This window comes from Natator depressus, chromosome 14, assembly GCF_965152275.1.
Source record: "Natator depressus isolate rNatDep1 chromosome 14, rNatDep2.hap1, whole genome shotgun sequence".
NCBI classification, from domain to species: Eukaryota; Metazoa; Chordata; order Testudines; family Cheloniidae; genus Natator; species Natator depressus.
The window spans coordinates 40,627,285-40,640,222 of record NC_134247.1 but is presented as its reverse complement, the minus strand read 5'-3'; positions in this window follow the sequence as shown (position 1 = coordinate 40,640,222).

The following is a 12,938-nucleotide window of genomic DNA, read 5'->3' as shown; positions in this document are numbered from 1 at the left end:
CCTGAGCCCCCTACCCCAGCCGTGAGCCCCCTCATGCACCCAAAGGCCCTCCGAGAGCCTGCACCCTGCACCCCCTCCTGTACCCCAACACTCTGCCCCAGCCCAGAGCCCCCTCCTGCACCCAAACTCCGGTCCAGAGCTTGCACCCCTCACACCCTTCTGCACCCCAACCTCCTGCCCCAGGCTCAGCCAAGAGCCCCCTCCATACCCCAAGCCCCTCAGGCATAGGCGCCGACTCCGTGGGTGCTCTGGGGCTGGAGCACCCACGGGGAAAATTGGTGCCTGCACAGCACCCACCAGGAGCTCCCCACCCGAGCTCACCTCCGCTCTGCCTTCCCCCGAGCACGCGGATGGGTCCTGCTTCTCCCAGGGTGGGGATTTGGGGAAGGGATCCAATAGGGGCAGGGAGGGGGTGGATTTGGGGCATGTACTTTGGGGAAGGGGTTGGAAGGGGGGCAGGGAATGGGGATGGGGAAGGGGTGGAGTTGGGGAGGGGCAGGGAGCAAGCGGGCATGAGCACCCACCGGCGCTGGGGGAAGTCGCCCTCAGCCCCAGCCCAAAGCCTGAACCCCCTCCAGCACCCCAACCCTCTGCCCCAGCCCAGTGAAAGTGAGTGAGGGTGCGGGAGAGCATGTCATGGAAGGAGGGGGGATGGAGTGGGGCGGGGCCTCAGAGAAGGGGCAGGGTAGATCCAAATTCAAAAGTTGATCTTTTGCGTAAAAAGGTTGGAAACCATTAGTGTAGTGTAACCCCCTCTAGCCGCTCCCCCTTCCCCCCACCCCAGTAGTGGGGTGTTCAGCAGAGTCAGCAACTGGCTTTTCCTCTCTCAGCTCCTCCCCTTGTTCCCAGGAGAGTCAGTCTGCCCAGGAGGGTGCAGGGAATGGATCGGGGCAGGGCTGGGAGCTGGGAACCTGCCTTCCCCCTTCTTGCTCCTGCTGCCCCTGCCAGTCCCTCCACTCTCCCTTTTTATTATTTTCCCTCGCCCTTGGCTCTCATTAGGCAGATCAGTCCCTCCCACTGCTAACAGGGTTTGAACCTGGCTGTGTCCATGAGGGCAGCAGCTCTGGGACTCATAGACACAGGGAGCCCCTCCCCATGCAGGCCAAATTCACTGGCTGGTCCCTGAAAGGAGTCCTTTGTGAAGAAAGAAAAGGAGTACTTGTGGCACCTTAGAGACTAACCAATTTATTTGAGCATGAGCTTTCGTGAGCTACAGCTCACTTCATCGGATGCATACTGTGGAAACTGCAGAAGACATTATATGCACAGAGACCATGAAACAATACCTCCTCCCACCCCACTCTCCTGCTGGTAATAGATTATCTAAAGTGATCATCAAGTTGGGCCATTTCCAGCACAAATCCAGGTTTTCTCAGCCTCCCCTCCCCCCCACAAACTCACTCTCCTGCTGGTAATAGCCCATCCAAAGTGACCACTCTCTTCACAATCTGTATGATAATCAAGGTGGGCCATTTCCTGCACAAATTCAGGTTCTCTCACCCCCTCACCCCCCTCCAAAAACCACACACACAAACTCACTCTCCTGCTGGTAACAGCTTATCCAAAGTGACCACTCTCGCTACAATGTGCATGATAATCAAGGTGGGCCATTTCCAGCACATATACAGGTTTTCTCACCCCCCCACCTCCATACACACACAGACTCACTCTCCTGCTGGTAATCGCCTATCCAAAGTGACCACTCTCCTTACAAGGGAGAGTGATCACTTTGGATAAGCTCTTACCAGCAGGAGAGTGAGTTTGTGTGTGTGTGTGTTTTTTGAGGGGAAAAAAAAAGGGGGGGGTGAGAAAACCTGTATTTGTGCTGGAAATGGCCCACCTTGATTTTCATGCACGTTGTAAGGACAGTGGTCACTTTGGATAGGCTATTGCCAGCAGGAGAGTGAGTTTGTGTGTGTGGTTTTTGGAGGGAGGTGAGGGGGTGAGAGAACCTGAATTTGTGCAAGAAATGACCCACCTTGATTATCATACACATTGTGAAGAGAGTGGTCACTTTGGATGGGCTATTACCAGCAGGAGAGTGAGTTTGGGGGGGGGGAGGGGGGCGCAGGGCGAGAAAACCTGGATTTGTGCTGGAAATGGCCCAACTTGATGATCACTTTAGATAAGCTATTACCAGCAGGAGAGTGGGGTGGGAGGAGGTATTGTTTCATGGTCTCTGTGCATATAATGTCTTCTGCAGTTTCCACAGTATGCATCCGATGAAGTGAGCTGTAGCTCACGAAAGCTCATGCTCAAATAAATTGGTTAGTCTCTAAGGTGCCACAAGTCCTCCTTTTCTTTTTGCGAATACAGACTAACACGGCTGTTACTCTGAAACCTTTGGGAAGAGTCACTTTTCTGCCCGGCCCCCAGCCCTTCCCCACATCTCATCATCTGCAGGCTCCAACTCAGAAGCTGGGGTCAGCAGAGCCCCAGGGGCTAGTTCCAGCCACTGGAGAAAGTCCCCACCTTGGCTGGGCACAGAGGGGCTTTAACAAAGGTCTCTTCTCTGCTGGGTAAGAAGCAGCTTCTCAGTCTGGGCTCCCAGGTCTAAATGCAGGGGGCAGCAGCTTCTGATCCGGGGAGCTGCACTCCAGGGCTATAATAACATGAGCAGCGAGACACACACCAGCCTCCTCTTCTCCCTTAGCCAGAACTGGAGCCCTCTGGTGGCAACACCTGATGAATGAGCTCCCCTGGTCTCCCCCTGTAGCCCCCAGGGACAGGCAGGTGGAGGCTGATCCCATTGGCCCATCCACACTCAGCCCCTGCCATACCCAGCAGTGACTCTGGTCTGACACTGGGTGTGGCTGAGATCTGAATCCTGTACAGAAATCAGCCCAGGGCCTTGGGCAGCCCGGGCAACCCTGAACAGTCAGGAAATAGACCCCCAAAGGTCATGAGTTTGTCTTTTATTAGAAATCAAATAAGAAGGTGGGAGCAGGGTGTGGGTATGTGGGAAGGGAGGGGGTGGCCTGTGCATATTTGCCTTGGAGCTTCTGAGCCATGAGGGCAGGGGGGCCAATTGCAGGACCCAGCCCACCCCCCAAGGAGTTTCATGCAGGCGCTGTGGTCCCAGGTGGAGCTCTTAGTCAGTGAGGAATGTGAGTCCTGCAGAGAGTCAGTTTTGTGTTGACAAACAGAGGCAGGGTGATTAACATAAGAAAGTGCTGGTAATTGCCTGTAAAACAGGAATCCCTTTTCAGGAAGTGGGGGGGAAGTGGGAGAGTGTTTTAAGAAAGAATGTGGAGGACTCAGAAGAAATACAGCCAAGCTCTCTGTGCCAAGGTTTACTCCTGGGGTCATTTTGCTCCAAAAAATTAAAAAGTCTGCACCAAAAAAAAAAAAAAAAAAAAAAATTAAAAAGTCTGCAAACAATATTGTAAAATTCTGCAAATGTTATTTGTCAAAATAAGACATAATTATGCCACGGGGCCCCCCCTTGTCCAGATACCTGCATCCCCACACCCCCAAAGCCCAGCCACAGGGCCCCCCCTTGCACAGGTACCTCCCCTCCCCAGCCCTGGGATCCAGAGGGAAAAACAGCTGGATGCTCGGTCACAGGCTTGCACGGGGAACCCTGAGCACCACCCGCTCCTTCCCTCAGGACATGCTGGGAACTGCAGCTGCCAGGAACCCTCTAGCTCCCTCTCCCACCACCCGCAGTGACTTCTCTGTGTGAGCTGGGCTCTGTGGAAGGAAGGAAATTCTGCACACACAACATTTAGTTTCCCAAAAATTCTGCCTTGCGCAGCGGCCCAGAATTCCCCCCCAGAGTAAAGGCTACATTCAGAAAAGGGGGTGATTTGGGGGCATAGGTGAAAAGAAGGGGCCAAAACCCAGGGAAGGGCCAGCAGTGGTATAGAGAGGTTCCTACTCCACCTGTGGTAGTTATGTGGCACCGTCACCACAGTGCCTGAGTGCCTCACAAGGTCTAACCGCCTCACAGCCCCTCAGCGACGCAGAGCAGTGCTGTTATCCCCATTGAACAGATGGGACACTGAGGCACACACAGACTAAAGGCCAGAGTTTCAAAGGTGTTTAGGCACCTAATGCGATTTTCAAAAGTGCCTAGAAGGTCAGGTGCTTTGTAAACCCCACTAGATGCCTAGCTGCACCTTTGGGTGCCTAAAAAACTTTCAGAGTAGCAGCCGTGTTAGTCTGTATTCACAAAAAGAAGAGGAGGACTTGTGGCACCTTAGAGACTAACCAAATTAGTTGAGCATAAGCTTTCGTGAGCTACAGCTCACTTAATCGGATGCATAACGTGTAATGCATCCGATGAAGTGAGCTGTAGCTCACGAAAGCTTATGCTCAAATAAATTGGTTAGTCTCTAAGGTGCCACAAGTCCTCCTTTTCTTTTTAAAAAACTTTGAAATTCAGTCCCTAAGGCACTGGCCTGAGGTCGTACAGGAAGTGCATGGGGGGTAGAACCCAGGTCTCCCAGGGCCAGCTCCCTATCCACTGGTCCAGCCTATCTCTCTGCGGCATGCTGCAGGAAAAGAGGACTCCGAGATGGGAGCAAAACAGGGCAGTCGGTTCTCTGAGACTCCAGCAAATGGTCACAGGTGGTTGGGAAGGACATCCAGCTTGACAGCATGCAAAGGAGCACAGAGGTCAGGAAGGATGAAGGAAGAAAGAGGAGAGAAGATCCATGAGTCCCAAAGGGGTGGCAGGTTCTGCCCCAGGCTGGGTTGTAGAACAATGGCTGCTGTGCATTTTTACATTTTAACTGGAAACCATTTTGTTTTGTCATTTTTTGTTCTGAGAAAGAGAAAAGGAAGGAATGAGAAAGGGTCGTAGGAATATCAGGCGTGTTCATGCCTCAGATTCTTAGGGTTGCAGCTGGATCCAGGCCAATTGCAGAACAAAGAACAGAAATTGCATCCTCAGAGTCCATAAAGTCATGATTTGTATTATTCCCTGGGCACCATCTGTGCGCTCAGCCCAGTTCAGAATATGCCAGTAAATACGATCCCTGAGCCAGTGTGTATAAAATGCGTAGCCCTGGATAAGATGACTCTGCTATTTAAGTAGGAAGTGCATAGTTATTCAGCACACGTTAAGATCTATGAGTGGAGGTGATGTTTTACTGGATTAAGGACTAGATTTGACCCTCCAACTTCCTTCCAAGAGGAAGAGCTGCCCAGAGCTCCTGGGCCTCTTTATTTTCCTTTCCTGCCTGCCGTGGCCTTGATACACCTCAGAAGGCTCATTTTTTCCCCCTCAGCTTTAAAATCTGGAATTTTCTTGGTGTTTGGTTTTAAATATTCTCCTGTGAGAACTGCAACTCAGTTCTCAGGAGAATGATTCTTTTCCTTAAAGCCCCAGCTCCTGGAGTCAGGTGGAGCTGTGATGATTTCAGTCTTCCTTCTTAAAAAAAAAAAAGAAGTTTCTCGCCCTTGTGGCTGTGGAGAAAGCTTCAAAATGAGACCCCAGTACACCCAAAAGGCTCAAAAAGCAGAAGGCAAATAAAAAACTCCAAATCTATTATTTTTAGAGCCAGTCTCACTATTTTGAACATTTGGAGTTGGCAATACTGGGAAAGGGACTTTAAAGTGTCAGTTTCACTCCTGTTTAGAGTCAGCTTCAACTTACTATTTGTAGTGGGGTAACACCCCTAGAGCACGTGCCGTATAAACTCACGGGGTCTTGCCCTAGGAGGATGGTTCCGAACGTTAAATGATCTATTCCAAACTTGGTGAACGGCAAAAAAAGTGATAGGAACAAATCCAGATTTTTCTACAATTGTTTCAATTGTTGTATTCAAGAGTTACTAAAAATTCCAAAACCTAACCGGTGTCCCTTAGGTGACTTGACACAAGCTTTGAGAACATGTCTGTATTAGAGCTGAGTGGGTCTAATATTTATCTAATGCTCTTTTTTTAATGTCAGAATTAGATCTGGTGAGCCTGTCAGCAAAAAAACCTCAAGAGTTTGCAGGTGCCTAAGTAGCTCCTGGAATCACAGTTAAAGTTGCCCCCCCCACACTCAAAATCTGAAATGCCCCCCCCCCCCCCCCCCGTGTGAGGGGTTAGTCCCCTCCCCACTCACTCCCCAAAGCTTGTTTGACCAGATCCAGGAAAAGAAAACTGGCTGGCTGCTGGGAGGGGCAGCCCCTCACCCTCTCCTACCCCATGGGGCGGGGGGAGCTGCCTTGTGTCCCCCTCCCCCAGCCAGTCTGCGCTTGCTCTCACAGTTTCCCTCCAGCCACCCCACATCCCCCCTCCCCCTGCATCGCCCCATCATCCCTGTCCCTCCCCCATCCCATCCTGCCCCCCTGCATCCCCATCACCCGCCACCCCCACCCCCTTTCTCCCATCCTGCCCACAGGTCCCCCTGCATCTCTTTATCCTCTGCCCCCTGCAGCCCGGGGGTGCCGGGGGGGCGTGTCTCTCTTACCTTCCCTCCGAGCGGGGCCCCCCGGGGCAGGGAAGGGGCCCTGGCCGGGCTGGGGGCTCTGCCCTGGGAGAGGCTCCCGGGGAGCAGCGGGCAGGGCCCGGCTGGAGATTCCCCTCTCCCGGCTGCAACCCGGGCTCCGGGCTCCCAGCACCAGCCGCCGAGGCTCGGGGATCTCGCCGGGAGCCAGAGTCCCCGCAGCGGCTGCGAGTCACTTCCTGGGCCGGGCCTGAGCCCCGCGATCCTCCCCCCAGAGCCGCCCCCCAGCCGCTCCTGGGTCCTAGCGATCAACCCAGCGTGCTGCAAAAACAAAAGGAGGACTTGTGGCACCTTACAGACTAACCAGTCTATTTGAGCATAAGCTTTTAAGCAAAAGCTCATGCTCAAATAAATTGGTTAGTCTCTAAGGTGCCACAAGTCCTCCTTTTCTTTTTGCGAATACAGACTAACACGGCTGTTACTCTGAAACCCACCATGCTGCAGCGTTTCTGGTCACAGGCGACAAGCGCGGCTGAAGAAAGGTGGCGTTGTCTGGACGGGCTGAGCCAGACTTGTAGGAGACACAAGGCAAAGGGAGAGAGAGGAGAGAGCAGAACTAAGGTGGGGAAGGAAAATGATGCGTGAGGGGAAGGGTGACAGCACAACCCCAAGTCACATGCCAGGGGTGGTTCAGGATTTAGCCGAAGCTTGTGGAATAGAGGATGTCGGCTGGTTCCCCCTCTCTGGTTAGCCCTGCGCAGGTCGTCTTTCAGCAGCAGGATGATGAGAGCCCAATGGTGCCATGCTGGGCCCCAGGAGACAGTGGGTGTGAGACACCCCAGGGTACAGTCTGTTGAACTGCTTAGTTCTCCATCCCAGGGCATCTTTCACACCGCTTCCCCCTTCCAACAACAAACCCCTTCAGGCTCTTCTCCCACACAGCCACCAGCCTTCAAAGTCACTCCCAGCTATACAGGACTGAGTGCCACTCGCCAGCCACTCATGAAGTAAACTACAGAGCAACATAAACCAATTCACTAGTCCCAGCCTTGCACCCCAGAAATGTGAGTCTTGTACTGCCCAGTCTGTGCGCTGTGCTGTCCAAGCTCTTTAATTCGTTTGTCCTCCCCACAGAGGATGCTGGTCAGGCAACAGCCTTGTTATCTGAAGTGAAATTCCCCAAACACTTCGACGAAAACACACTGGTTTAGATAAAACAATAAAATAAGTTTACTAACGAGAGAAAGGTAGATTGTAAGTGGTTACAAGTGATAAAAGTGTAAAAGGTCCAATTTGGTTACAGAAAAAATAAATGGTCAACATGCATTTTAAATCCTACATTTTATCAACCTAGGTAAGATGTGAAGCAAACAGCTTTTCTCACCCCACCCCATGTTGCAGGCAGTTCACAGTTCTTAGTACCCAGACTGGATTTCCTTCCAGCACTTGGTCTCCAGTGCTCCTGTTTTCTTTCAAAGGCACTTTGTTGCCTTCCAAAAGATGGGGAAGGAGAGGTAAAAATGGAGGCCACTCTCCCTTGTTTTTATACCACTCTCGTCTTTGAGGTTAACCCCCAGCTGGCGGGCAGGCGACAATCAGTCTGTGGCACACGTGAGCTTCCAACCATTCTTCAGGTGAAAAAACTGCAGTACCCACCGACTGAAGTGAAGAAACAGATTGACAGAGCCAGAAGAGTACCCAGAAGTCTCCTACTACAGGACAGGCCCAACAAAGAAAGTAACAGAACGCCACTAGCCGTCATGTTCAGCCTCCAACTAAAACCTCTCCAGCGCATCATCAAGGATCTACAACCTATCCTGAAGGACGATCCCTCACTCAAACAGATCTTGGGAGACCAGCCAGTCCTTGCTAACAGACAACCCCCCAACTTGAAGCAAATACTCACCAGCAACCACACACCACACAACAAAAACACTAACCCAGGAATCTATCCTTGCAACATTGCCAACTCTTTCCACATATCTATTCAAGGGACACCATCATAGCACCTAATGACGTCAGACACACCATCAGGGGCTTGTTTACCTGCATATCTACCAATGTGATATATGCCATCATGTGCCAGCAATGCCCCTCTACCATGTACATTGGCCAAACCGGACAGTCTCTATGCAAAAGAATAAATAGACACAAATCAGATGTCAAGAATGATAACATTCAAAAACCAGTCGGAGAACACTTCAATCTCCCTGGACACTCAATCACAGACTTAAAAGTCACAATTTTTCCACAGGTTTCAGAGTAACAGCCGTGTTAGTCTGTATTCGCAAAAAGAAAAGGAGGACTTGTGGCACCTTAGAGAATTTATATAAGCTCAAATAAATTGGTTAGTCTCTAAGGTGCCACAAGTCCTCCTTTTCTTTTTGCAAATTTTTCCACAAAATACTTCAAAAACAGAATCCAATGAGAAACTGCAGAACTGGAATTCATTTGCAAACTGGACACCATTAAATTAGGCTTGAATAAAGACTGGGAGTGGACGAGTCGTTAGGCAAACTAAAAACTATTTCCCCATGCTAATTTTTCCCCTACTGTTACTCACACCTTCTTGTCAACTGTTGGAAATGGGCCATCCTGATTAGCACTACAAAAGCTTTTTTTCTCCTGCTGATAATAGCCCACCTTAATCCATTAGTCTGGTTAGAGTTGGTATGGTAACACCCATTTTTTTCATGTTCTCTGTATATCTAATCTATCTATCTATCTTCCTACTGTATTTTCCACTGCATGCATCCGATGAAGTGGGTTTTAGCCCACGAAAGCTTATGCCCAAATAAATTTGTTACTCTCTAAGGTGCCACAAGTACTCCTCGTTCTTTTTTGCTGATACAGACTAACACGGCTACCACTCTGAAACCAGTACATTTCTTATTCACAACTCCCCTGCTGGTGAATGGCCGGCTAAGCAATCAATGGACACTTAGCACCTGCCTCTGAGGAGCTAGTCTTTCAGATTTACAGAGCACCTGGCTCTGAGGGCGTTTTTCAGCGTTACGGCATGTTTCAGGAACAAACATGTAGCAAAATCTCATAACTCCATACCCAATGTTAATACATACATTTTAACAGAACAATAATGTTCGGCAGACAATGACTTTTCATATGATACCTCACAAGGCAGACTTTGTAGAAGTTTTATCTTCATTTTATAAAAGTGGTGACCATAATAGTGTAGAGCAGTGGTTCTCAAATTTATTTAATCGGGCCCCCTTCTTTGTGTCTGTCGCAATTTAAACCCCCAACCCCACAAGTATATATATACCTTCTCCTATATTTTCCACTCCATGCATCTGATGAAGTGAGTTCTAGCGCACGAAAGCATATGCCCAAATCAATTTGTTAGTCTCCAAGGTGCCACAAGGACTCCTCGTTGTTTGAGCTTTTCACTGACACCCTTGAAGGCATGTTGGTGCAAATATTATTACACTAGTGTGCAGGGCATGAATTCAGGGGTGCTTGTTATACAAATAAAATAAAAACCAGCAGGATCTTATTAAAGGGGAAAAGGCAAAATACCACTTTTATTGTGAATACAGAAAGAATCATAGTAAGCAGTTACTTATAGCTATAACATTCCATTCAGTCTCATATTTATTCACACATTCATTCATACAAAGACACACACACAGGTTCTGCAAGGTTGTTATCATAGTTACCAGCCTTAGAGTTGCTCATGCCAAGCCACTGGCCAGGTGGCCTGGACATGAGGAGGGAGCAGGGCCTTGTCAGATGCTCATCTGATGCTCCTGGAAGTTGGTTTACAGAATTAGACTCCCAAAATTCTCACTTTCTAGAGTCCATTTTTATAGGAATTTCTTCCTATGCCAGTCTATGGGAATTGCTTCATCATGCTGTTGCTGAATCAATCAGCAGATAGCACATTCCTGATGGCTCCGTGCTGCCAGATGTTATCTTGTTCTTTGGTTCTCCCATTCTTGAGGCTGTTGGGTGGATTCCAGTCTGCCCTTCTGGGGTCCTCTGGTTATTTCCACTTGACGCCTTCTTCAGCCGATGGACACTGCATTCTGAGGCTGGCACCTCCCTGATCATTCAGTTATTATCTACACGAAGCATCCATCCACATACATCCTCTATCTCTATTTTAATCACAATTGTTAATACAACAAAAGGGCGCAGAGTCTCTGGGTGCTGTTTCCGTTGTTACAGAGTATTGCTTTGAGTCTCTCTCTGTGTGAATTGCTTGGAGAACAGACTCTGTCTTAGAATGTACTAACGCAATTAGCAGCTTGCAAGTTTCACACATAGAGGGAGAGATACAGTACCAAAAACCAAGAGACCTCTTAATTAGTAATACCCTGGATTTTAAACTGTGGGGAATCAAACTCATTTGTGATTTTAATACAGAACTTCTTTAATATGATCCAACATGCTGCGGGTGTGATTAGAGAGTTATAGACCTTTTCACTTTCAGGGTGATGACAGGAGAAAATACTGATGAGCTCAAGTGAGAATCAACCAAGAGCAAACAGGCCACAGCTTGTTACCAGCACACAAGCTGCAACTGGTCATCACCCAGGATGTGACCATAATTCTGCTTCTCCCTGGGGAGGGGAGTTAGGAACTTAGATGTTCAGCAGGACACAACAACAATGGGGAATAGGCCGGCATGTCCCTCTGATGAGAGCTGGGGTTTTACTCTGACATGTCACTGGCTAGCCTGTGCTCTGTCTCTTGTGCTGGCTGTAGCCACATAAATCAGGAATTCCTCAGCTGCGTGCCATAGAGTGCTGACTCTTTAGCTTGGTTCCCGTGTGTATGAAATATATTCAAAGCTGGGTAAAGACATATGAAATATTTTGCATTTCTCCTGCCCATCAGCATTAACTGAGGTGGCCATGGAGGTGTTAAAGGGCGAAACCTGCTCCAAGAGACGGTCTCTGAGGATTTGTCTGCACTAGGATGTGGATTCTCTTTCTCTTATTGTAAACTCATACTGTAGATCAGGGACAATTTTTGTTTTTTTTGGTCAGGGTCCTAATTTCTTGGTCAAGGTATACTCAAGGTCCAGATTCCAGAGAAAACAATACAACAATAATAACAATAATGATAATAAAAGATTTTGCAGTCTGTTCAAAAGTATCTGGAGATCCAGATTTGTCCCCTGGCCCGCCTATTGACCAACCCTGGTGTAGACAATGCAAGTGGTAGTTTCACCTCAGTGTAATTGGTAGAGAGGAACACTGTGGGGTGGGGTGGATCTCGATCAGCTACAACAAGGTGAAGCTGTGACTTACCTTGTCTCCAGCAGGCTTGTACAAGATCTATTTCTAATGTTTGGGGACCCTTAGTTAGAAAAAACCTCTTTTCTCTCAGCATGCACATGGTCTAAAAGGTGGGATCTAAAGGGAAAAAGCTGGAGACACAGGGCTGTGTGACTTTATTTTGGGGGTGATCCCAGTTCAAAGGGCAAGGACGCAGCATCCGGCTGCCAGGGAGCACAAACCTGGGGAAGCTAAATCACAGAGAATAGCCATTTCCAGCTACAACAATGGAGCTAATCACTTAATCACACTGTGATTCCAGGGCAGAAACAAGGGCCAGAATCTCACTGGCTGTCACTTAGCAAAGCTGTGTTGACTTTGCTGGATCTAGGCTGATTTACACCAGCTGGGAACATGGCCCCATGCTTTATGTATTTCTCTTACATGTCGGAAGTTGAAAACCTGCTTTAAGCACCCGGCTTTAATCATGGAGACGCTCCCAGTACCTACAGAATCATGTGTCTGTCTGTTTTGTGTATATAGACAAGAAGCTCTGTCCCTTAGGCGCTGTCTCTCATGCTCTGTATATAGAGTACCATGCTGAGCACAATAGAGCTGCGATCTTGGGTGCAGCTTCTAGCTGCTACCGTATTAAAAATAATCTTGGTATCCGTAGAAACACTTACTTTGCAGTCAGAGAAGAAGGAAACTGGGGAAAGTTGTGGTGTGAGGAACAGACCGAATATCAGTAGAGAGAAACCCCCAAGCCGAGCAAACTAAATTCCCAATCCTGCAAAATCTTACACGTTTCATTGTACTACTGCACTGCTAATGGCCCCATTGATTTCAAGAAGAAAAGGAGTACTCGGGGCACCTTAGAGACTAACCAATTTATTTCCATGTGTCTGAGATAGAACGAGGCAGATGGTAGGGCTGCTCCGGGCACTGCTACTGCTCCGGACCAGGAGCAAGGCAGAGTGAAGATTCCATCATCTTCCTCTGCATCCCCCACTCCTGAGTCAGGGCTTCCTGCCGGAGATCGGCAGGATCGGAGGCATTAGAAGGGCCACAAAAGGTATGGGGCATGCCTCGACTTTTTGAGGGGGAGAAAAGTTTCCTCATCAGTGAGTGAGCCTTCAATGTTCCTCCTGTGGTTGTCCCTCTCACAACCGGTGGCGAGGGACCATTTAGGGGAAACTAGTGACTTTCACAAGGGTGCAAAATGTCCTGCATGGAGCTGCACAAACTTTAGCAGCTATGGGAACAGGTTACTGCCATGGCCTGGGCGGGCAAGAGATAGGAAGTGGCACCTG